The sequence below is a fragment of the Meleagris gallopavo genome, chromosome 7 (genome assembly GCF_000146605.3).
Source record: "Meleagris gallopavo isolate NT-WF06-2002-E0010 breed Aviagen turkey brand Nicholas breeding stock chromosome 7, Turkey_5.1, whole genome shotgun sequence".
NCBI classification, from domain to species: domain Eukaryota; kingdom Metazoa; phylum Chordata; class Aves; order Galliformes; family Phasianidae; genus Meleagris; species Meleagris gallopavo.
In genome coordinates, this window is record NC_015017.2 from 4,879,974 (window position 1) to 4,903,075 (window position 23,102).

At 45.8% G+C, this 23,102-nt stretch overlaps 1 protein-coding gene across 25 annotated transcripts in view; it reads right to left on the bottom strand.

The window, feature by feature from the left end:
• The window catches only part of MAP2 (microtubule associated protein 2), a 177,003-nt gene that overhangs the window by 111,049 nt on the left and 42,852 nt on the right, over positions 1–23,102 (bottom strand). For 23 of the 25 annotated variants that reach the window (XM_031554110.1, XM_031554112.1, XM_031554113.1 and 20 more), the window contains exon 3: positions 89–154. The exons of 1 other annotated variant lie outside the window; for it this stretch is intronic. The gene's annotated coding sequence lies outside the window, so the exon portion shown is untranslated. Of the gene's footprint in view, positions 1–88; positions 155–518; positions 719–23,102 lie in introns of those variants that run through there. One more of the 25 variants, XM_031554109.1, reaches the window with a different exon arrangement.

Genomic DNA, 23,102 nt, shown 5'->3' on the forward strand with positions numbered 1-23,102 from the left:
AAAAACACAGAAAACAGAGCAATCCACTCCCTGCTTCACATTCAATCCCACATCCTTAAAACCCCGTTCAAATACAGAGGTGCCCTACCTTTCCGATCTGTGAACAAGCAGATTCCGATCAGTGGATCACGTCAAAGACAAGATGATGGAGAATCTGTTAAAATAAACCAAAGGTAGGGGAAAAAGAAAGAAAACAGTTCATTTTTGATGAAAAACAGCTTCCAGCGATGAGAAAAGTTCTTTTTTTCCATTACACAAAAACCTGGATGCACACAGACGTATCCATACCAGTATCTGTGCATAAAGGCATGTGTGCTTAGAATAAATATTACGTATGCACCGAGTAAATTCAGCAAAACTGCTGAAGTTTATTACCTACACATTTTAATTCATTCGGTGTGCACCACTACAGAATTCAATCTACAGCAGGCGAAACCCAAAAAGCTACAGCATGAAGGTATAACTTGCAAATCCTCACACAGCAAACAAAGCTGACATTTTAAAAAGAAAATCATTACCGGCTCATATGCTGCCATACCACAAAAGCCTATCCTTAAATAACTGCTGCATAATCATTCTCCTGGAGTGTTGTTATCCATCGGCTCGCTGCCTATCTCCAGACAGACGCAGTCTGCAAGCCACCGGCTTGTATCTACCATGGGTACGTCAGGAAAACTGCAAATTAGAAGTCGTCCCCGCAGTGGTGAAAAGGAAAAAAGGGTGAGTGGGAGAGGAAGAGGGAGTTCACTGGCCACAGAAATTTCCAGAATGATGACAAACCCACCAGCTCCGCCATCATCCACTTACAATAGGATGCTGCACCTCGTGGCTGCCTAAGCAGTTCGTCAAGGGCTTTCTGGTATCAACTGCCTGACAGGCATTTTAATTGCATGCAACCAAGTGCGTCCCCAGGAATCGGGCCTTTAAGCCTATGAATATCATCAGCCGGTCCCTTTTGTGCCGCTGCCAAACGCACACAAGCACACACGGCACACAGGCAGCAGCGCACACGGTTTCCATTGCGATGCCGATCCAAATCCTAAACAGGTTTTGCAGCCAGTACAGTGAAAAGGAGGTCTGAAGGGATTTAGCATTTTCTACATTATGGATTAGGGGCGAGATTCACTCTCCCTTTTCCTTTTTTCATTCCATGCTACTGTTCACGTGTTGCAAGCAGCTCGTTTACACTGTCATCTGAGCCGTACATTTGTTTGTCCACATTAATGGGAAATAAAAACGGGCAGAACTCAGAAGTTCTGCAGAAAGGATCAGGGACCCTTCAGGACTAATAAATAACACAGGGCAGCAGTGACCGCTGCACAGTTGTGCTTGCATATGAGCTGCTGCGAGGTGTCCAGGCTTACTGCCCAAACCTCACCTGTGTGTTTTAAGGCTTCCTTCTGGTCCATCTGAGCATGACATGGGATCACTGAGCTGTGAAGCTGCCCTGTGGGGGAGGAGATGTGGCACGGCTGGGGAGGGACAGGACAGAAATAGAGGGGATGAAGGAATTAAAAACAAGAGAGTTGAAAGATGAACTCATTTTTTTCTAAGCTTCGTAATTATATAATGAAACATCAGCACAAGCATAGAGAGGCTTTTAGCAATGGAGCAGTCACGAGAATCCAATGAGTCCAGCCCCACTGGAAAGGGCTGGAGATGAGTTCAGAGTTCCCTACAGTCAAAACACAAGCCAACCAAACCCAATGTAAGCTTGTGCTTCTTTGGCCCTGTGCCAGCAGACCCCTTCAGAGAGAAGGATGCTCAAAGGAACAGAACATATCTCCCTGCCACAAAGCTCGGTAGAGGTCCAACAAACCCCATTTACCTTTGAGAGACACTGAGCTTGCAGGAAGGAGCAACAAATCTCATGTGGATTCTCACGGTTTCTCTCTCTCCCTCCAGACTTCGTAGGTAGAGGGCTGCAAAGGGAACCAATTCTCTCCTGCCTTCCCTCACAACCACAAGACGACAACTCTTCACACATCCATCAAACTTCATGTCAATGAGAAGTTCCATCCTCACCTACCTCTATGAACAGATCCCAGTGCCTCCAAAGCACCTGCCCTACCCGCTTTCCTCCCCCCTCTAAAGCACCACAGCAGTGAGGAGGAGAAGGGAGCAGAGAAAGGTAGCCCTCAAAGACAACCTGTAAGGGACAAGAATAAGGATGGAGCAGGCACTGCGTGGCGGCAAAAAGGCCTTCAGAAGGAATCGAAAAATCAAGCAAGAGCAGCACTAGCGCAATTCTTAGACTTCTCCTCTCAGAAAGCCTCCTGTGACTCACCAGAGGGGTGCCTGCTGCTGCCAAACCTCCCACTGCAGAGCTCATCCACTGCAGAAACCAAGGAAACTCTTCTGCCCTCATCTTGCTCAGCTCCCCCACCTCCCAGCTGGCGCTGGCTCCCTGCCCTGCTGCCAACTCTCCCACACCCCCATGGGCCACCTCCTGCCTATCTCTCTTCCCTCAGCGTTCCCCCCAAAGCAACAAGCAGCTCAGGGAGGTCCCCAAACCAGCACCTGGGCTGGGAGGGTCAAAGTATTACAAGAAGTCCTGAAAACCTCCAGAAGCTTCTCTGAGATGTTCCTACCGAGCTCTCAAGGTTCACAAGGGACTGACGTACACTACCAAGCTATGCCCTATACCCTACAGCAGAGAGTATTCGTGCAGAGCGCAGTGAAGCTCTGTAGGATAGGGCACTCGGCTTCATTATCGTACTTAGGATTGCTTATAAGACCCAGCTACATTCTGGGTCACACTGTGCAAGGTGCTAAGCAAAACAAGAGAGGGTTTCTATCACAACTTGTTATTTTAAAGATCCAAAACACAAAGAGGCATACTGGCAGCATTCTACTTGTTTTAAAAAGTGATGAAAAAAGAGCAGTTAAGGGGCTTGGGCTTGCTCAAGCTCACATACAACCTCTGTAGCCAGTCTAAGGTGAAAGATCCTCCCAGATCCTCAACCTCAGCTCTTAACACCCAAACCCCTGCCAAAATCATGCAGCCTGCCTTTAACAAAGTACTGGGGGGTTGGTTGCTTCTTTTTTAGCAATAGGTTGGGTGAACATTTTATGCAATGCCTAAAATAGCATCTAATATGATCAGTGATGTAGATGAAGAGGAATAAGCCAGCTGAACAAAAATTGCACCACTCTGGTAAAAATAGTCCTGGAACAGGGAATTTTCTTTTTATGCTTTCTTGTTGTAGCACTTAGAACGGTGCTGGGGATGGCTGCCTACTGGAGAGGCTGAGAGGAGACGGGCTTTTCTAGACTAAGTATTGCCTGTTCTTTTGCAGTAGTAATAAACATTGGAGCATCTATTTCACCAGCCATTTGATGGAGAAACTTTTCTTCCCCTCCTCCCCTCCTCGAACAGGAAAAAACAAAGAGAAGGACAGTAATTAATTCCAGAACAGCACATGCAGCATGCCACACCAGCTCCTTCACAGGAGTTCTATGGTGAGGAAGCTGGGGCTGGAGGCACGGTCTGCATCTCTATGGTTACTGGTACAGCAAGGAAGAAGGGTGGGGAGGATATAGCAGAAGGTTGCAAGCTGAAGGAGCAGCTTCTGCAGCAGCAAGGGGCAAAGGATTTCAAAACAAGGTGCAAAGTGTCTGGATGGAGGGTTGAGTTTAGTCTCCTTGTTGTTTTTTTTCCCCTCCTAGGACTAAGTATGCAACAGAAGACACACATTGTGCAGTCAGCTCCTCCAGAGTACCCTCTGCCTTTGCACCACAGCACATTCCATCACCTTCCTGGGACAACCTGGTCTTTCTCCCAGCCCAGAGACACGTCCTGGTGATGCTGCCCTCCCCAGCAGCCATGCAGAGGCCTGTTGTGCCTCACAGCACAGCCAGCTGACATGACTGCAGCTCCTGCGTGGCATCGCTACAGAAATGAGCCTTTCGAACCCAGGCAATCTATGTCCACTCTTCCCCTTAGATCTTAGCTTATTTGTTTTTGAAATGTCAGACGGATATTTTCAGGCACAGTCTCTCCTTTGTGAATCCAAACCGACTCCTCAACTAAATAATAGATTTGAAGAATACCTAGGAAGGGAGCTCTCATTTCCATTTCACTCCATGCCAGCATGTTGCTGAAATCATACTGAAGGATGTGGGGTATTCAAATCCTTCCAGGCCTGCTTTTTAGAAATGCTAATGTTGCACAGTACCCTTTGAAGCTGTCACATAAACACGTTCCCAGGTTTTCTTAGAAAATCTATGGTTTTCAGTTAAGTGATCAATGAGAGCAAAAGAATAAGAAAGCAAGAGTCGTGACAGGTGCTGGTTAGCTCACAGATCTTGTATGTAGATGCAGTATAATTGCTAATAACTGCTGGAGTATGAAGTTTTTGTATAAAAAGAAAATTGTTGTAAGCAGCAACAGCCAGCTGGAGGGAACAGCCCAGACTCAGTGCTTGTTTGGCCCACTGAGGGGATGCCCGGTATCACTGGTGGCCCAGTAGAACTACCTGAGCTCAAAGCCTATCCGTGAAGGAAAAGCAACCCAACCTTCTTCAACATGGAGAAGCAAACCTCAGTCTCAGAATCACAGAAACGACGGTAAGCTCATCTGATGCGATCCCACTGGCAAAGCCTGAGAGTGCCTTGCCACAAACACATCAGCCCAGAGACTTCCTCACTGCCCCTGGAAGCTGGTTTCAACTTCCAAGTGATTCCTGAAGCCTGTGATACCACAAAAAAATCAACAGCACCAACTATGCTACATAAAGCAATACCACTTCAGCATCGTGGCTTTCTAAAAAACAAGTTCTGAGCTGCGCACGCATACATGCACAGCCTCTTTGGGGGCTGCAAGTCAACTGCACAGTCAGCACTGTGTTACAAGGAGGCTCAGAGATCACAGGTGCTAACACAAAGCTCCTGCCATACAGTCCAGACCTGCTGCAGGTAGACAGATGCAGTCTACAAGAGAGTCATTACCATTTTAAACATGTCAGTGAAAGAGCTGAGTTATTCTTCTTCTATATTTTTGTCTTTAATTTCATTTCCCATGGAGAGATAAATGGCACGCATTGCCACGTAAAGCAGTATCTGCAGCATTACAGCCACATCGAGCTAGTAAGGGAAATCAGGTTTTCCAGGAAAGGTATTTGCTCTTAAGAGAGCAATAGTGGTACACAATGCAGTCAAAATGCACACGCTAATTAATCTTTTGGTCCATCTAAAGATGCTGTTCTTCATATAGAGCCTCCCTCTGACACAGACAAGAGGTGGAGGCAACTACTGTGGCCACAGTGCTGCAGAACACGGTGTTCACGACTACCCTGAGCACAGTGGGAGAAGGAAGCTTTGTAAGCTTCTCAGAAACCGCATCCGAGTGTAAACTAAAAGTTAAGGGTGTCAAAAAAAGGGCAAAGGGAGACCGATAAGGTTAGAAACAATGCTGGTAGTGTTATAAGCTGATCAACTGCTTTATGTAATTTCAGTTCTCCAAAACCCCCACTGCTACCTGGCTCTTCTCTCCACAGCTTCCTCACAGCTCTCTTCTGAGCAATGCTCCACTCTCACTCCTCCCATTCCAGATGTTTCCTGTTCACTCCCATCACTGTGCCCTCCCTTTCCCCATCCTTTCTGACACCTCCCTCACAATCCCTGCCTCTCCAACAGGTGAAGGACACTGAAGTCAAAAGCCTGAACATCACGTGCAGCGTGACGTCTGCAGAATACAGTTAGTTATTCTGCTTGGCTGCGCTATTCATCCTCCACAACCTCATCCTGTCTTTAGAGGCAGCTCTGCTCTTCCTTCTCTGCCTGCAAAAGAAAGGAGTGCTTTTCAGGACCGTAACGCGCTGATTCATTGATGCTGAAACCACTCTCCTAAGGCTGTGGGATCCCAGCCTGCCAGGTAGTGCTGAAAATCATGGTCAACATTTCCATCACACATGTCTGTGTGAGCTGGTCCTGTGAGCTCTGCAGGCTTGGCCCCGGCAGGCCCAGTCCCCACGTCACTGGCCAGCAGCCACTGCCTGCGCTCTGGCAGCACAGAGCAGTCACAGCACCTGGCTCACCGTGCAGATCTCAAAGCTCACTGAGCATTTCTTCCTGCCATCATGCAGATTATGACTAAGGCAATAATGCAGATGCAAACCCTATCATTTTTTTCTCATCACTTCCCTCTTCTGGCCTACCGGTGAGGTGACAAATCAAAAACTTGCTTACAGTAAAATATCACAGCTACTGCAATAGGATTTATTTAAATGTCAGTTTGTACTTCTCTTAACAATCATGTAACCTAACAGGTTTCAATTAACTGTCATGTCATGCAAAAGCTTTGGTTACTGTTCTGTATTAACCATATAAAGTATTTTAAATTCACGATTCATTTGTTGAATCAGATTTTGCAAGGCATGCAATTAAAATATAACCTCTGAGTTGGCAAAGCCTTAAACACATGTAAAGCAATAACTGTAATATAAAACACACAAGTTTATCTGTTTTGCTTAACTGTGGGTTCTGGATATATAAATTGTTCAGTTCCATGGGAAGCTGGCACATGGTGAAACACAGCACTGAAAACAGATTTTTCTGCAGTGGGTCTTGTAATCTGTGGGCTCCATTAAGAAAATGCATTTGTTCCTTCATTTTCACAATGCTAATAAAGCAACTGAAGATTTATCTTTCTTCAGAGATACCCTCTGCAGCGGGTAAATAAAACCTTCCTAAAACCAGCCAGCTAGTTATCTTCTCCCATGTCCGCATATTCATTCAAGAACCCTAAAAAACAACTTGTTCAGCCCTAATACCTCACTGCTTTTCCTGGACAGCAAAACCAATGAGACAGGCAATAGAAATTGCAGCAACGTGTAGCAACATGTAGCAGAATTGGTTTGAACAGCTTCTCACTTAGCGGTGCTTTATGTAACGGAGGCAGTCAAGCAGAAACCGAGGCAGGAGCTACCAGCAGCCCAGCCGCACCAAGGAGAAGCTGCTGTGCTCTGGCTGAAGAGGAGATGACCAAAGCTGCCTTATGAGAACACTGCTGACCCACACGGACACTGACGTGATGCTCCGTGGCTCTGATGTGACAGCTTATTTCCTCAGCCTGGGCACCCAGGTCTTTTGCATGGAGACATGTCTCCTCTGTGGCTGCCCTTTGCAAACCACAGCTTTCCAGTAAAAACAGCCCTAATTAGGAGCCACATGGACCTGTACGACAAAACCCAGCTAAGACAATCTGAAGTCCTTCCTGCCGGCCGTGCATTTGGACAAGAGTTTGTATTTCTCAGACAAAGGCAAGGTGGGGGCAGCAACACGTGCACCGCACGTAGCAGATATTCTCTGCACAGAGGACCCCTTCGCAAAAGGCTTCTTAATGGATTTTGACTGTTGCACTTACTGTGAAATGAGCATCGCAGATACCGCCGGCTAATTCATTAGCTACTTGTGATTGATTCTTGCTTTCATCACCATAAAAGCAGATTTCCTGTGGCTAACATAATGATCCTGATTCCCCCTTCGCTTACACACATTAAATCAGCTACAGCTCCACCGAGCCCACAGCAGTTGCTACATCAAGACTAAGTCTGGTTTAATGACTGCAAACTTGGAGTGAGTAACCCAAGGGTAGGTTTCATTTCCCCTGGCCTCCCAGCACTGTCCAGAACGATTCTGAAGCTCTGTAAAGGAGAGAACTGCTCTCCTCTCTATCAGGCAGTTGTCTCGAGGGTGAAAAACCATTCAACAGTGCTCAGTTACGCTGCCTAAGAGCTCAGGGCGTGGAGAAGACTGTCACATGCCATTGCCATTAGCAGGCAGTTCAGGGAAGTTAACGTGGTTGTAGTCAAACCTGGTTTATCAGTGGACTGGAAGATAAAGCCGCCTGGCTAAAAATGAAATTTACAGGTAAACAAGAAGCTTGGAACTATTTGATGCACTCAAGCAATTTGGCCTTCTATAGATGAAGAGGTGTTTGGATCAATGACATTTTTGCTGAGAGCTCACTGGCTGCACTGCCAGAAAGTTGGGGAGCTTCTCACATCGTTTCACCAACCAACATGGGAACTTGCTACAATAAACCACCCAGACACTGCTTTACAGCAAAATATACCAACACAAGGGAAGACTATCACAATTGCACTAAGCTTTTTAAGAGCCAGAATATCTAGAGGAAATAATACAAAAAGCAGAAACAAAAGCCACGCAGCTTGGAGACAGTAAAAGCACAAGGACATAATCAGAAAAGCTAAGGAATGAGATGAATCACAATTAGCAAGGAGTATAAAAGGCAACAAAAAAGATTCAATACAATCTGAAAAGCAAACAGGGCAAGTCACGGTTCAACAGAGGGGCACAGCAAAGATGATGCACAGAAGAGTAGGATGCAACACAGTCAACGTTTGCCTCAATTTTCACAAATAAAATCAACTGTGAGTAAACACTGCATGAAATTAGTTTTAAAAAGAAGCAAAACCTTGGGTCAGAATGGGTAAGAGCAGCGTTTGAAGCTTCAAAACAAGCTAGATGTAGTGGAGCAAATTCTGCGAGTCCTTCCTCAGTCAAGAAGAGCATGTAAGGTTTCACAGCAGACACAGAGATCAAATACCACACCCTCTCTTGAAAGGAAGCCGTGGGAAATGACAAACCAATCAGCTTAATCTCCTTTACACAAAGATGTTGGCACAAATACATGAATAAGCAATTTATAAGCATCTACAAGACGCTGAAAACTTTGAAAAGTATTAATTTGCCAATAACAAATCCCAGCAAACTGATCACATTTTCTCTCTTTTGCATTTACGAAAGTTGGTTTTGACCCCAAGTTGGGCTGAGCTTTTCACACTTAGGAAAGCATCTTAATTCTATTTTTTATACAGAGAGAGGCAAGAACAGGAGCCCCTGTTCCCACAACAGAAGTTGTGCTGCTGCTGACCTGCCATCCCCCAGGATCGCAGCTCATCCCCAGGGTGGGACGGCTTCAGGTGAAACCGTTTGCCCACGCGCTACCGCAACAGAGACTCCAGAATGCAGCTCCCAGGATTTGCAAAGAGGCTCCTTACCTCTTTTTATAAAGGTCTGGAATCAAAGTCAGCCTTTGAGGCGTGACAACTCCCATGATGGAGCAAAATCTCCAGGCAGCCATGTGGAACCCGGAGCACAACGCTACTGAAAAGGAGCGCAGAAGGAAAGGAGAGTAGAGAATAAATGGAATAACTAATACACATTTGCTCCAAGGTTCTCCCTGCACCAATTGGTAAAAAGAATACAACTGAATCATTAATAATTGAAGGAACTTGAAGACAAAGGCATTTTCAGCCAATGTTAGACAAAGGGATGAAAGAGGGCTGTAATGAGAATTCTGATGATAGCATCGCTTACGGGGGGCGCTGGGAAGGGAAGGAAGGGAAGTGTTATATTTAAAAGAAATGATTCCTTTGTAAAATGAGAGCAAGCCTTCTCATTGCTAATGCAGACAGACGTATCTGAAAGGTGTTATTCAGCTGATGGTGTCACTGAACACCCTTTCGGGCACAAGCTTTCCACTAACAATATTAAGCCAGGATACGAGACTCTTGTAACAAATACAAAGTGTCACTCATTTATATTTTTTATCCTCATATATCATTAAGGGATGAATATTCAAAAAGCACCCAATGTTCCGAGCTGTTTCTTAACTCCACTGATTCTCCACACGTAGCTGATGAAAGGCTTAGGCCAGCTTGAGCTTCCAGTGCTCCCAAGGCAGGTCTAACAGCACGGCACAGCACTGAGCAGTGCCTCCTGGAGCTGCATCCTGGCCAAAAGAACTTCCGTGGTACCCCTAAAGACCAGCAGCAGTGGAGTCGGGCACCTTCATATCTGCTGCTGGTATTAACAACATGGGACAATTGCTGAGGAAAAAAAAATTGTGCAAAAACACAAACAAGAGGAACGTTCAATTTACTGCCTCACTGTTTTATTTTGGGGAAAGATGGTCATGAAAGCTCAGAAAGAGTGAAGTGCACTGCTTTCATCATAAAGAGTAAAACATGTAACTTTAAAAAAAACCTACAGAAATAATTGGGTTAGATACACGTTGTAGGAGAAGGGAAGGAGAAACACACGGTGCCATCTACAGAAAGGACATCTGCAACCTGTCACAAACCCAAAGCCCACAGTCAGGCTTACCATCCCCGAAATAACTGGCTATGCTCATCCAAGAAAGCTATTCTCGCAAGCCTTTCCAAGCCCAAGGAATACAGCAGGAAGGTGGCCCACTGCCACCATTCATGCCCGAAGGACATCTTCCCAATTCCACACAAAGGCTGTATTTTCTGTCTCAGCAGATTTGCTGCAGTCCCTTTCCTCCTTTGGAGATCCTCTCTCCCTCTCTAGCTACAAGACTCACAACATGCAGAGCTACCTCCTCTCTCTTAGCAGCTTTCACGTGTAGAAAAAAACAGCAGTACTCAAAACACAGGAAACCTGCAACTGCTGCAGAAAGTTGCATTCCCATCTGGTAAGGCTGCCTGGGGTTTCTGTGAGCATCCCGTATTTCTCCAGAACACACCAGCCCTGTGCTGCAAGATGTTGGCCACTGAGGCTTCCAAAAGACTCAAAGTTCTGGGATCTGATCCTTCTTGCAGGATTTAGACTGCTCCCAGTTGCTGACTCCCCGAGTCCAGCAGGAGGGGCCCTAATTGAGGCAGCCTGCTCAACACATCTTCCTCCTGAGGCTGTCTCCCACTGCAGCATTCAGTGGTCACTGCTCTGTTCTCTTCCCTTGCTGCTCCTAAGGGCAGAGTCAACATTACCCAGGTGAGCCACGTGAGGAACATATGCCAAGGTTCAGTGAAAGACACTGGCAGGAGGTAATGGTTTTCGTTCCCTTATACTGTTTGGAAAGATTTAGAATAACTTCTGAAAAAAAATAACATCTCTTCCTATGCTCCATCTGCTGCCCGTCAGATAGTCCAGCTCATTCTTGCCTCTCACCTTCCCTAAATTCGAAAATACTTACTCCTGAGGCCAGCACTCCACAGCCACATTACAACTCCCTCAGCCCCATTCCCTCACGGCAACAACAGAGCATCCTGTGCCGTGCTTGCTTCTCTCATCCCCTGCCCCAGAGGTACAGGTAACCACTGCTTCAAACCAGAGCCCCAGTCCTCTAGTGAAAGCTGCTTAGTGCAGGTCTGGACCCTGGAGTCAGACTTCCGTCCACATGTCACTGGGGCTGCCACTTGGGGCAATCAAAACGCAGTGGTTTTCTCTCTGCTTTCCTCACCTGACCTCAAAGCCTTTTTCCTTGTCTCTTCTCATTCCCTTGAACAAGAGAAAAACCACAAACCTTCTCTAGATAAAGTTATATTTTATTAATAAGCATACACTCATACATATGTTCAGATTGACTCCAGCATATAGCCACGACAGAAATAACTGAACACTGATTTATTTTTTATGGTTTGGTAAAAATAATTTTACACTTCAGTAAGTTCAAAAAACCTTCTATCCTGCAACATGCAACCTGATGAGCAGAAGGCAGAGCGCAGAAGGCAGGTATCACTTGGAGACAGAAGTCTCCTGACAGCACATCCCTAATATCCATGCACTGAGCAGCTGTCTGCCACGTGATGGAGAACTCTGAGAACAAGACAAGATAAAAAGCTTAAGGGATAAAATTTTTTGCTATCTCATTTTGTTTTCCTTCGACTACTCCACATGTTGCCATTTAATTTTCGTGGCTCAGATTTTGCCCCTTTAAAAGACCTAAAGGCTCTCCCCTGTCCTGGCCTAATCTGTCCTTCCTGAAAGGCACCAGGGGGCTCAATCTCCTGCTTTCCCCTTGCATACAGCAGCTGATACTTGTCTGCATTGCCCAGCCAATTACTATTACTATTACTTCGAAGTAATTATTATTACTATTCCTTCAAAGCCCACAAAGACTCTTTTGGAGTGAAAGCCCTCTTAATGCAAGGCTCTTCACAAACACCTGCTAACAAACGAGAGAAGGCCACGTGGGGCAGAAGTAGAGAGGCTAGAAGGGGCATAGGAGCCTGATGGACCAGAGGTAAGAGCCCAGCCAGCTCCTGCATCCCTGCCCTGACTTCCAGGAACAGGAGAAACAGATTGAGGAAAGATTTCCTGCAAGCCAGCTTTACTTATTTACTTATTGCCAATTTTGATTGACCTTTCTAGACAAGGCCACATTCCCAAACATACATAACCCCAGTGCACTAGGTACTGCGCCTGCTTGCAGCAAGCTCAACAGCTGCACAGCACACACGTGACAACAGAAATGCTGACGGACAACATCTGCCAGCAAAGCAATGGGCCTCAGCCTCCCAGCTGAGCCCTGTTGGTGCATTTTCAGGTGGCACCACATGACATGGGAATCCTCTGGGGACAGCGAGGTGGCTCAGATACCACAGGACGTCTCCTTACACCACCCTGTCTGCAGGCAGTAAAGAGAAAAAGCAAAAAGGATGCAGCTGGAAACTCTGCAGCAAGTGGCCCTCCAGGAAAACCGCTCCCCTGGCGAGCTCCCAGCAGGAGCAGAGGCTCCAAAGGCAAAGCCCTGAGTTTGCCAGCACAGGCTAGTGCAGAGCAAAGCCCAGGCTGACAAACAGGCTTATTCACTTGCTGGCTGTTTATTGTGTATCAGCACTGCGCCATCTGCTTTACTACATCCTTTAAAAGGCTATAGCAGTGAGGGAAGGCAGCTTGGTTGCCATCCTCCTGCTGCTGCACACTACCAGGTGTCCTGCACGAAGGGGAGGCTGCTGATGGAGCCAGGGAAGAGAAGCAGAGAGCTCACTACGCAGGGGGAGCCAGAAATTGCAGGACCAGGAGTGATGTGGAATACTAGCCCTTAAGGAAACACCAGTTACTGCAGCATAGCATCACTTGAGCCACCCCTAGAGCAGCTGTCTGGCTGCTCCAGGAGCCTCGGCAAGAGGAGGGGAACCTACAGTCCTGCACCTTTGCAGGGCACTAAGTCACTGCTCCTAGGGTCAGCTGTCCTTCACACAGTCCTTGTTCTAAAAGGGTCATTCCTTGGGTAGAGGAAAGAGCCTTGGTGTCAAAGAACAGAGTATGACTGAGATGCAGTTCTACAAGGAAGTTTGCTGACTGATTTTAGAACAGCTACGAACAAGAAGACATGGCAACCTCAGAAGAGTGCGACTAAATGCAAAGCTGCATACTACAGGACTGCTTGTCACATAGGTGCACATCTTACAGGGTTAGGAGATCCCAATATTCGAGCCATCACCCACCCCATCCCACCGCTCCTTATCGCATCCTCTCCCCTGCACACACCATCAGAGTGGCTGGGAAAGCCTCAAAGCAGCCCTGTGGAATCAAATGCTAGAGAACTAGATACATATAGAAATATATGTCTCTATATACACACACCACGTAACTGTGAAACACCCCATCTGCTCACGTTATGACACTAAACGCATGCAATTAACTGAACAGAAACGGCATAAGGATCTGGATCAGTCAGTGGCTTTTTCCCTGACTCCTACTACTTCCACCTTCCTCTCACCCTAGCATATGGAATGCCATATGAATTAGTGAATGGATCACGCTGAAACTAGAGACAGTCAGAGCTATTTTTAACGTAGATTATGGGGGGGATCTTGTCAGTCCTTTGTGCAGCATTGTTTGCCTTACAAGCTTGGTCTGTCACTACTTCTGGCAAGCCCCGCTTCCAGGGCTCACAGCTGATCTCCAAACTCTTCAATATTTTCTCTCCTGCACTCCAAATTAAGTCTCCTTTCCCATCTAAGTTACCCGGCAGGAACTCTACAGCAGTAGCAGCTCAGGTGAGAGTTACTGCAGTCAGGAGTCCCTGCATGTTCTTGCCCCGGCACAGACTGGGAAGGGACAGCCTTCCCAGCCCTTCACTGAAAACCTCTCCACGCTAAGAAGCCACAGCACCAGAACCAAAGTCTTCGCAGGAAAAATCACAAGAGCGACTTGATTTGTTTACATGCTGATATTTAAAACCCAGTGCAAAGCTAGGGAGACTCACAGCGGAGATCCAGCTGCAGACACAAAATCTCTTTAAGGCCCCAGCAAGTTCTGCTAGGTGTTTTAAAGCCAAGGCAGGTCAGGTCAGCCATGTTATTATTAGCTGTGAGAGGCCCATGCATCACTTTCAGCATACATTACCCAAAATTGCAATTGTTATCAAGAACTGCATTTTCTCCTACCCTTGAAAATCAATTAAAGTATTACCAATCTCATCTTGATAGTCAAGTGCATCATCAGCAATACAGAGTCTGTCCAAAAACCAGTGTCAGATAAAAGGCTTCAGGTGAGGTAATACCAATCTAGAGGGAATATCAAGTGCCAAAATAAAGCAATTTCTTGACAGTAGTTGCCTTTATTTTTTAAACTATAGTCTCATTATAATCTAGCTCCACAGGAACAATTTTCTAACACAGGTAATTCAATCACTGAAAGAAAAGCAGCTTCACACATCCCCCTCTGCTACTGACACACAACCATGTGGATGCACACTTTCTAACTGATCCCCAGAGGTAATGCTCACGTTTGCGTACTAGGTTTTCTCTGAAGAGACTCAGGTGCTGTCTGGGCAAAACAGAAGGCTGGGAGAATCCAGCACTTCCAGCTCTGGCAGAGGCGAAGATGAACAAGCCGGTGGTTTCGAGGTCCCAATGGTTGGGGAAGTGATGCTGGGTGCACTGAAGCAGCCTTAAAAGTGCCTAACAAGGCAGAAACTGGAACTGATGTGTCACAAAACACTATCAATTACCATGAAACTGTTACTTCATTTTAATATATAACAAATCCAAGCCTGTCTCTTCAGGATACCAGTTTCCTAAGCAGAGGCAGCTCAGATCCTCACACGAGTGCTTTCACAGATGCCTGCTTTTCCCTCAATGAACAAGACATCCCCAGTCATTCCTTCCTGGTTACTCTCTGCAGGACTCAAACTTCTGAAACGCTCTCATGTCTTTCCCTACGACTCTGAAATGTGTTGGCAAGGCTCTGCCTTCCTGTTGCATATCAGACTTTCACCCTTCACATACACACTCCAGCACTCCATGCCACGGGCATTTTTATTTGACTTTCCCTGATGTAACTACAGATCAAGTGACCTGAAGGATTTCTGAAGCAGCACTAGGATGTGACACGGATTAGGCACCCAGAGAGGAATAAGAACAAGACCTTGTTCTCCCACTGCCTTCTTGTTGGACTGAAAGATACAATAAAGCAACTCCCTATTGCTTCTCCTCCATAGAAGCAAGGGAGAAATGGTGGGCCCATACTTCTTACATTACACGTGCCTGAACAGACTCGGAGGGGATCCCAAGGGAGAAAACCAGCAGGCAAAGGCAGGAGGAAATAAAACCATGGGAAAGCAGCAAGACTCAGGAGAGCCGGTGCACAGGAGATGGAGCCCAAGGAGAGCCTTTGTGGTCAGGGCACCATCCTCACACAGAGCAGTTCTTCACACCCCAGCAGAGCCTTAGGCTGCAGAAGCTTCCCCAGCCCATATGTTTCTTTGGCTCTAAGTGTGATCCACTATTCCTTTGCTAAGGCAAGAGGAAGAGGGGGAGGGAGAAGGGGGGCAAATTAATTCAGAAGCTTTTGGCAGCCGTGAGTATCAAAATAGAGGCAGAAGTTTATGCAGAGCGGGCCTACGCTGCCAAATGAAGTCACAAGTGGCTCAGTTCAGATCTGAGTCTTTTTATTATTGTTATTGTTATTATTATTATTAGCATTTGGCAAAAGGATCCAGGAAATACCTTGCTGGTGATGTCTGCTTCTCCCAGCACGAGTCTGTTAGGAATGCTGAATGGCTTACCCTAGAAAAGGGAGAACCCACACTATTTCCAACCTCTGACTTCTACTGCCATTGATTTAAGCCACATCACGACAACTTAATTTTATTATCATTTTTAAGGAAGTTAACACAAAGAGAGCAAAACTTCCTAAGAAGGCTTTTCTTTCCTCCTCCTCTATTAATTGGACATGGTCGCACTGAGAGGGGGGGCATTTCCAACACACAAACTTTGGTTCAGTTTAACAGAGAAAAGCCTCTGTTCACTTTAAAGCCTTATAAAGAAAAGAATCCAGAAGAATCGTGTCTTTCAGATAAATAAACACAAAATCAGAACACATTGGTTCATCTGAAAAGTGAAATACAGCCCCAGTGCAGGATATAAATAGCTCCCAGCCACGCCAATATGAATGACGTGCTCCTGCTGCAGCACAACGTATGGTCTGACAGGGCAACTCATTTTGGAGTAACCTGTTTTTTTACTTTTGGACAAATAAGTTACAGCCTAAGGAGGATGAAGACTTTTCTATGCTGCTTAGGAAAATAAAAAAAGGTTCAGTTTAGCAATATATAGAACATACACTGAATTCACAGAACACTCAACAAGCCACCTACAAACCTCTTGCTTGAAGTAAAAGCCAGAAATACAAATCTCTTTCACAGACTGAAGCCCTCCATCTGCTTCAGGTCGAGTTAGATACCACAGGTTCCTAGAAAGCTAAATCAACTGTGCCTACCCTCAAGCCCTAGCGTGAGGTTCTGGTCAGCTTTTTTCCTCCTCTCCTGCAGCCCTGATGAGCCCCGTGCCATGGCCAGGAGACCTCAGGCAGCACTTCCTCACACCAGGCTGTTGGGCCAAATGCCCACCTCCTCCACACGACCTAAAAACAAAGCTGGGCAATCCAGCTGGCTCCAAGAGCAGACCGCTCCATTTCTGAGAGGTGAACTTGAAGTTCCATGCTTACCCATTTCATCCAGTTGCAGCAGGGTCCCATCTGCACAACCACAAAGCATCATTTTGTGTTCTCATAAGCAAAGGAAGTTTCTGATGTCAAGCATCTGTTAATCCAGCAGCCCGGTGTCAGAAATCAACATAATAAATATTCAGACAAACTGTGAACATTTCCCTTGCATGATGTCAGAAAACCAGGACTTGAAGTCCTTTGCTTGAGGTAGCAGAAGCGCTGTACTTTCAAATGATGGAGGGCCTAGAGAACCGCATGCGCTGATAATCATCTGCCCCGTGTGGATGGGACACCAGCACCTTACACTCACCACTTTGAATATGCTAACATTCCATTGAACTCACTCTTCTGTCACTGTTCTAATTCACAAAAATGTGTTACCTCTCCTTTCCCAACGCTTGCTGAAAGCTGGGGGCTGTTTAATCGCTGAGTAGAAGACTGCTTCATAGCATATTGGATTATCTGAAGGAGCTTCTTCCTTTAGTAGAATGCCCACATTACATCTAGGACTAAAAATGCAACATGAATCTTACTGAAAACTGTCCTTACTTGAAGGCCATAACAGATGTAAACAATAAAACCTGGGGGTAAGAAACATGAAATACACTTGTTGTGAAAGTTATCTGAAACAATTTCTTAAGTATTCAGTATGAAGAGTAGCCTCAGAAGCAGCTCCTATCCATGAATATTTAAGCTCTATTATTTGGAGTTGGCATTACAGGGGCTCTCAGAGGCTATATTCCTGAATCAGCTCAGCGTGGCTAATGTTCTATGAATCGCACAAAATTCACTGCCCTTCTTTCTTACACCATTATAAACTCTTAATGGAAACACAGCTCTGGCAACCAGACATTTATAGATTGCTATTTCACATCTCAGCCTCGCCTACCCATTTTCCTATAGCCATGGCTGGCAGAAACCACAGGTGCAGACTCGGTATGGAAGCAGCAATTGCTAGATTTACAGTCTCTGCCAAAACAAACGAGAAGCCACTGAACAGACGTGGGAATTCAGTGTGTTATGATTACTACCATGTTACATGTACCTCATGGTTAAGAGAGAGGTAGAACTTAAATCACATCTACTCAGCTCTTCAATAACTGTGCCTGACGTTGAGAGGCCTGGGATAAATTCATACCAACAGCAAATTAACAGAGAGTATAAGGGAACCTGGGTACTTCAGTAGTCACCCTGCTGTCTACTTAATGTTAAGTCATCGTTCCTCTGTCTCTACATATGTTTACATGTAAGAACAAAACTTAGATATCCATAAGTTCTTCCCGGGCTGAAAAATGGAAAAATCTTCATGCCTGAATCTGGATAGGTAGAAGTGCTGCACTCATGAAAAAAAGATAAATCTCTCAATGGCAACTGGTGCTCGCTCATTTACATGCTGCTGAAACAATTACCACCTTGCATGACCAGCAGCAGGACAGCCATCTTCCACGAAAGGGCCACGAAAGGCACAAAGCACTGCATCTCCTTCCAAATCAACCATGATTCTGCCCCTTTTTCAACTCTTACTCTTCCCTCCTCATTGTCCTTGTACGCTGAAACAGAAAAACTCCAGTTTGACAGAACTGCAGGGAAACACAAGGACACAGACATGTTATTCACAATCCTGAAAATCTGTCTTCCGAATAAGTAGCAGCCAAAGGCTGAATTCTCCAAGGCAACTTGCTTCAGCTACTTGATGCGGCTGGGGATAAAGCTGACAGGACAGAAAAAACCCTCAGATTGAAGCAATCAAATGCTGAGCCGCTGAACTAAATACAACTGCAGATAAGACTCCAGAATATTACTAGACAAAGTTTACATTAATTTGCACAGCAGCAGCCTCCCACCAGCCCTCACCTGTGCCACACAGTTGCAGTTCAGGTCAGCAGAGCTGTCAAAGCCAATACAACCCCTCTGCAAACAGCCCTGACTGACGGCCATTTCTCTGTCAGGATTATGCACAGTTCAATCACTTTGGCTATCAACTTAGCTGCAGAGATGAAATAACCCTATTTCAATAAAGCAAGGCCTAGATGGAAAGACTGAATCAACACGAGTAAAATTTGGAGAAAACCAAGAAGAGATATGCTAAGAGGGTCATATGCAAACATTTAAAGATTGCTGTGCACTGCAGGAAACGTGAGCAATAGATAAGAAAAATAAATATATCAAAGCAACAACACCTAGGCAGTTATAGGAAGAAGCTTGCAATCAGCAAGGACAGTGAATCAAAAGAAAGCAGCACCAGCTGTACTGTACACACTAAATCCTCAAGCTACAGCACAGAAAAGGAGCACCATCTCCAGCTCCTAGCTAACCAAGTTCCTTCACCTATGCTTATTTGGGGTTTTGGCCGCTCCCAAGATGGCTGCTTCTCCCCTCCATTAACTGCGATTTTCAATTTCATACCCTGTCATTTCATCCTGCTACGTCCTCTCTGAACTAACATCCTGCTGCTAGGGGCAGCACAGAGCCTTCCTGCTTGCTTTAAACCTTCCATTTTCTGTGATGTGCAGCACAGCGTGGGGTGCACATAGCTACATGGCAGAAAGTTTTAATTCAGAAGCAGCCCCACAAACACCTCCTGGGCACTAACTGGGCCATTTGGTGAGAAAAAGCAGCCCATGAAAGCATGAGAAAACCACTCTGTGCATGCCATAAAAAGACAGATCACTTCTTCAAGCAACAGGGTGCTGTTAGATGCCCAAGTCTGCGGTGCTGGCCTGCAGTCAAAGGGCCTGCAGTGGCTCTGTGCCTACTTCACCCCAGCAGGCAGCAGCCCAGCTCTGGCCGGAGGAAAGAACTGCCACACTGTCCTGTGGGGCCTGCAAGGGATGCTGGCAAGGTGACGCTGCATGGCTCCATCTGTCCCCATGCTGCTGCCTTACATAAGGCGTTTCTCCCGCCAGACAGAGCAGCCCTTTGATGTGCTGGTGTCCCACCCAGCCCTCCTCCTCGCATAGAGTTTAATGAGGCTGTTTTCGAGCAAAGTTGGGAGGAAAACAATCATCTTTCTGAGTGAATGAACACTGGACATAATTGAGCAGAGAAAGGAGGAGTGGGGGCAGGAGGAAAGAACTCGTGGCCTCTTTTCCTCCCCTGCGTATAGCTCTGACCTTACAAGTACTGCTAAAAACTTAATTCCAAAGGACGCAACAGCATCTCAACTGAAAAAAACACAGGAAAAAAGGAACAAAAGCATCCACTAAACCTTTCTGCTGTTTTCCTTGAACTCAACTGCCCAGCAGTGTTCTCCCGTAGCATCGCATTCTGTACCATCTCATTGCAATCAGTTTCTCCCATGCTCATGCTTTCACCTGTGCCGCTCCAGGCAGGCACAGTGCTCACCACTTTGGGCTCAGTGCCACGTGCTGCCATCCCCGTGGCCTGCACCTTGCACAGCACCACCAGCAGCAGGCATTGTGATGAAAAGCCTTGGTCCTTCTCCCAGACAGCAGCATACCTTCCCGGCTACACCTGCATTGCTCCTTCTGCACAATACCTCTCCGCCTGAGCACTTCTGTGACCACATTTATAATGGGTTGCACTGATTTAGGCAATGATTATTACTTCTTATTTTGATTATGACAGCATTTAGGAAACAGCTGAGAATGGAGTTGTACTGTACAAACACTCAGCAAGATTATTTATACAGGTACGTAGGTGTTGTCCACTACCAGTGCTTCTGTAGAAAATCAGCAGTAAAAGCACACATCCAGCAAATTTTAAAGCAACTCCAGAATCTGTTCTTGGGCAGGGTAAAAGTGCTGAATGCTTACGGGGACCAAACAACGGATGTGAGCACAGTGAGGCAGCGGGGTGGTGCATTTCAGCAGGGGCAACAGAGGGTCACCTCTGCTGGTGCATATATTTCATGAGCACAGCAAGCAGGCTCTTGTTCATCGCTGGTGAAAATGCACAGCTAATGGTGGTGGCTCTGTTGAAAAACAGTGAGGATTTTGCTCTATCAAATAGCATTACTGCGCTCTTTCGAGCTGTTGCAGTTTCCATGGAAATAAATAGGAGGCATTACATTCAGAACAGCCAATGTATCTACCTGTGCACGCACACACAAAAATCGTGCTTCTTGGTGTTTTGTTCTCGTGGTAAAAAAACAGAAGAGCTAAATTGTCACATCAGTTTTTGTAGGTGTTGAGCACTGACTGCACTAGGTGCCCTCATCCTCACTTAAGTAGCCGTTTCTACAGCATCCTTTGGGAGAAAGTCTTTAAAGATGGAGTTTACAAAGCATTTAAGCATCTATTTAGGCACTCGGGCAATACATCCTCACTTAGCACAGCACTTAGGCACTTAGAATAAATCATGTGCTTGGTGGCTTTCTTGATTCGAGGCTTTAATCTTTCAGTTTCCATAGTGCAACTGAAAGACACAGCTCCAGAAATTGGGACCACAGTTGGTTCACATTGTGAAGACAGCGGCGTTAACCAACAGATAGTACCTGAAGCCCTGCCATCAGCAAAGCTGGAGCCTGCTTCTGCTACATGTTCCAAACACACCTAAGTAAGGCTGGTTTTGCTAAGTTTCTCAGTGGTTGTCATTATGTCAACATGTCTCAAACCAAAGGATATTTCCTCTCTCTGCATACATCCATATATACACACATCTCCAAATGCTGAGCTCTGATAGGTGCCCCAAGCAGCAAGGCTCTGTATTCCACCCTTCTGGCATTGATTTCTGCACTCCACTTGAGTAGTGTGTAAATTACTTAGCAGTTTTCCTCATGTGCCCACCAGAGTAAATGGAAGGCTTGCTACTGATTCAGTTACTGCAGTTCCCATTGAACTAGCCAAACAACAACGAAAAAAAATCCTCTGATTTCTAAGGCATCATCAATCCCTGGTGTACTACGTTTGGAAGTCACGTAGGATTCTACTGCAAACAAGGACTCACCTTCACCAACTATAATCCTCTTTCTTCCAGATGACAGATGATAAAACCTACTTATTAGCCTTGAAATGCTCTACACAGGACAGGAAGACATTTCTCTTTCAGAAGAACCAGGTTTTGTGGGCTCAGAAGTTAACTAGGACACAAGAAAATTTGCTGAAGACAAAACTGAGCCAGCAAGATGTACAGGCAGGACCAAACTGTCTCCAGAAAGCCCCAGAGGAATAGAAGATATGAAGGACATGGTCACACCATCAGCTAAGAGCCTGCAGTCAGATCAGCCTCACCCACCATCCATACTGCAAATCCCTGGCTCATGCTAAGAGGATGCTTCAACCCAAGCTCTCTGGACAAAGAGATTACTCATATTCAGCATCTTAGCAAAGGCCTAGACTATTAATGTGATCTGGGTGCCATTGGCATGGGAAAGCAAGGCACACCACCAACAGCCCATCAGCAGATAGCACAGCTCTCCCTTGGCACACTTCAGACGCTTTGATCCAGACGCAACAGCAGGCTCTGGCACCCTACTTCTTGCTTCCCTTTGCAGGAACACCCAGAGGAAGTGCAAGAACTGCCAGATGAAGGTAGCACTCTTCAAGACCATCACGATGAAGCTCTAAGGCCTGAGATCAGCAGAGGGATGAAAAGCCAGGAGCAATTTGAGATGAGGACACTCACAGGACTCTAAGTGTCCCAAATGAAATACACACTCAAAATATATTTAAAAAGCACGCAAAGCAAGCTGCTTTATAAAAAGTTGATGTCCTCAGGCATTCCCTACAACAGCACATCAGGCTGGCTAAGGTTGGCAGGGGCCTCTGGAGATTCTTTAAGTCCAACCCTTCTGCTCAAAGCAGGGCTGCACCTGTCCATCTCAGTAACTGCTTCTCCTGAAGCAAACCATTTAAAACAGCACTGTGGTCTGGTTTCATTAGAAACTAGAAAATCACTGTCCTGCAAATTAATTGATCAGGTCAGTGGAGGTTAGAGTCAGGCCCTTCCCACCAGAAAACACCCATTTTCATCTTCATGATGAAAGCATTTTCTGCTACACATGCAAGATTGAGCAATGAGTCAACACACACTGCAAGTGAACTTGTATTTGCTCTTTATAACTTGTTAATTTACCTAGGTGTAAGGCAGGAACAGCCCCAATGCTGTCAACTTAATTGCATTAAAGAAAGAAAGGCACACAGCCTTCTAAATGGAAGAGGCAGTATCATGTTTTATTGCTTGCATAAAACACTGCATGCTATTACAGGCTTACAAAAACATGAGTGTTTTATATGCTATTAAAGCAAGCTTGCTGTCCTAATACTAGAGCAGCAAAAGAAATGCAGTGGATGAAAGCCTTCCATACAAACACAAACCTAGTTGATTTCTGAATTTCTGCTAATACCAGGACACGTACCCCTGCTAAAAGGATTAAGAGAAATGAACTGAAAGGGAAAAAAAAAAAAAAG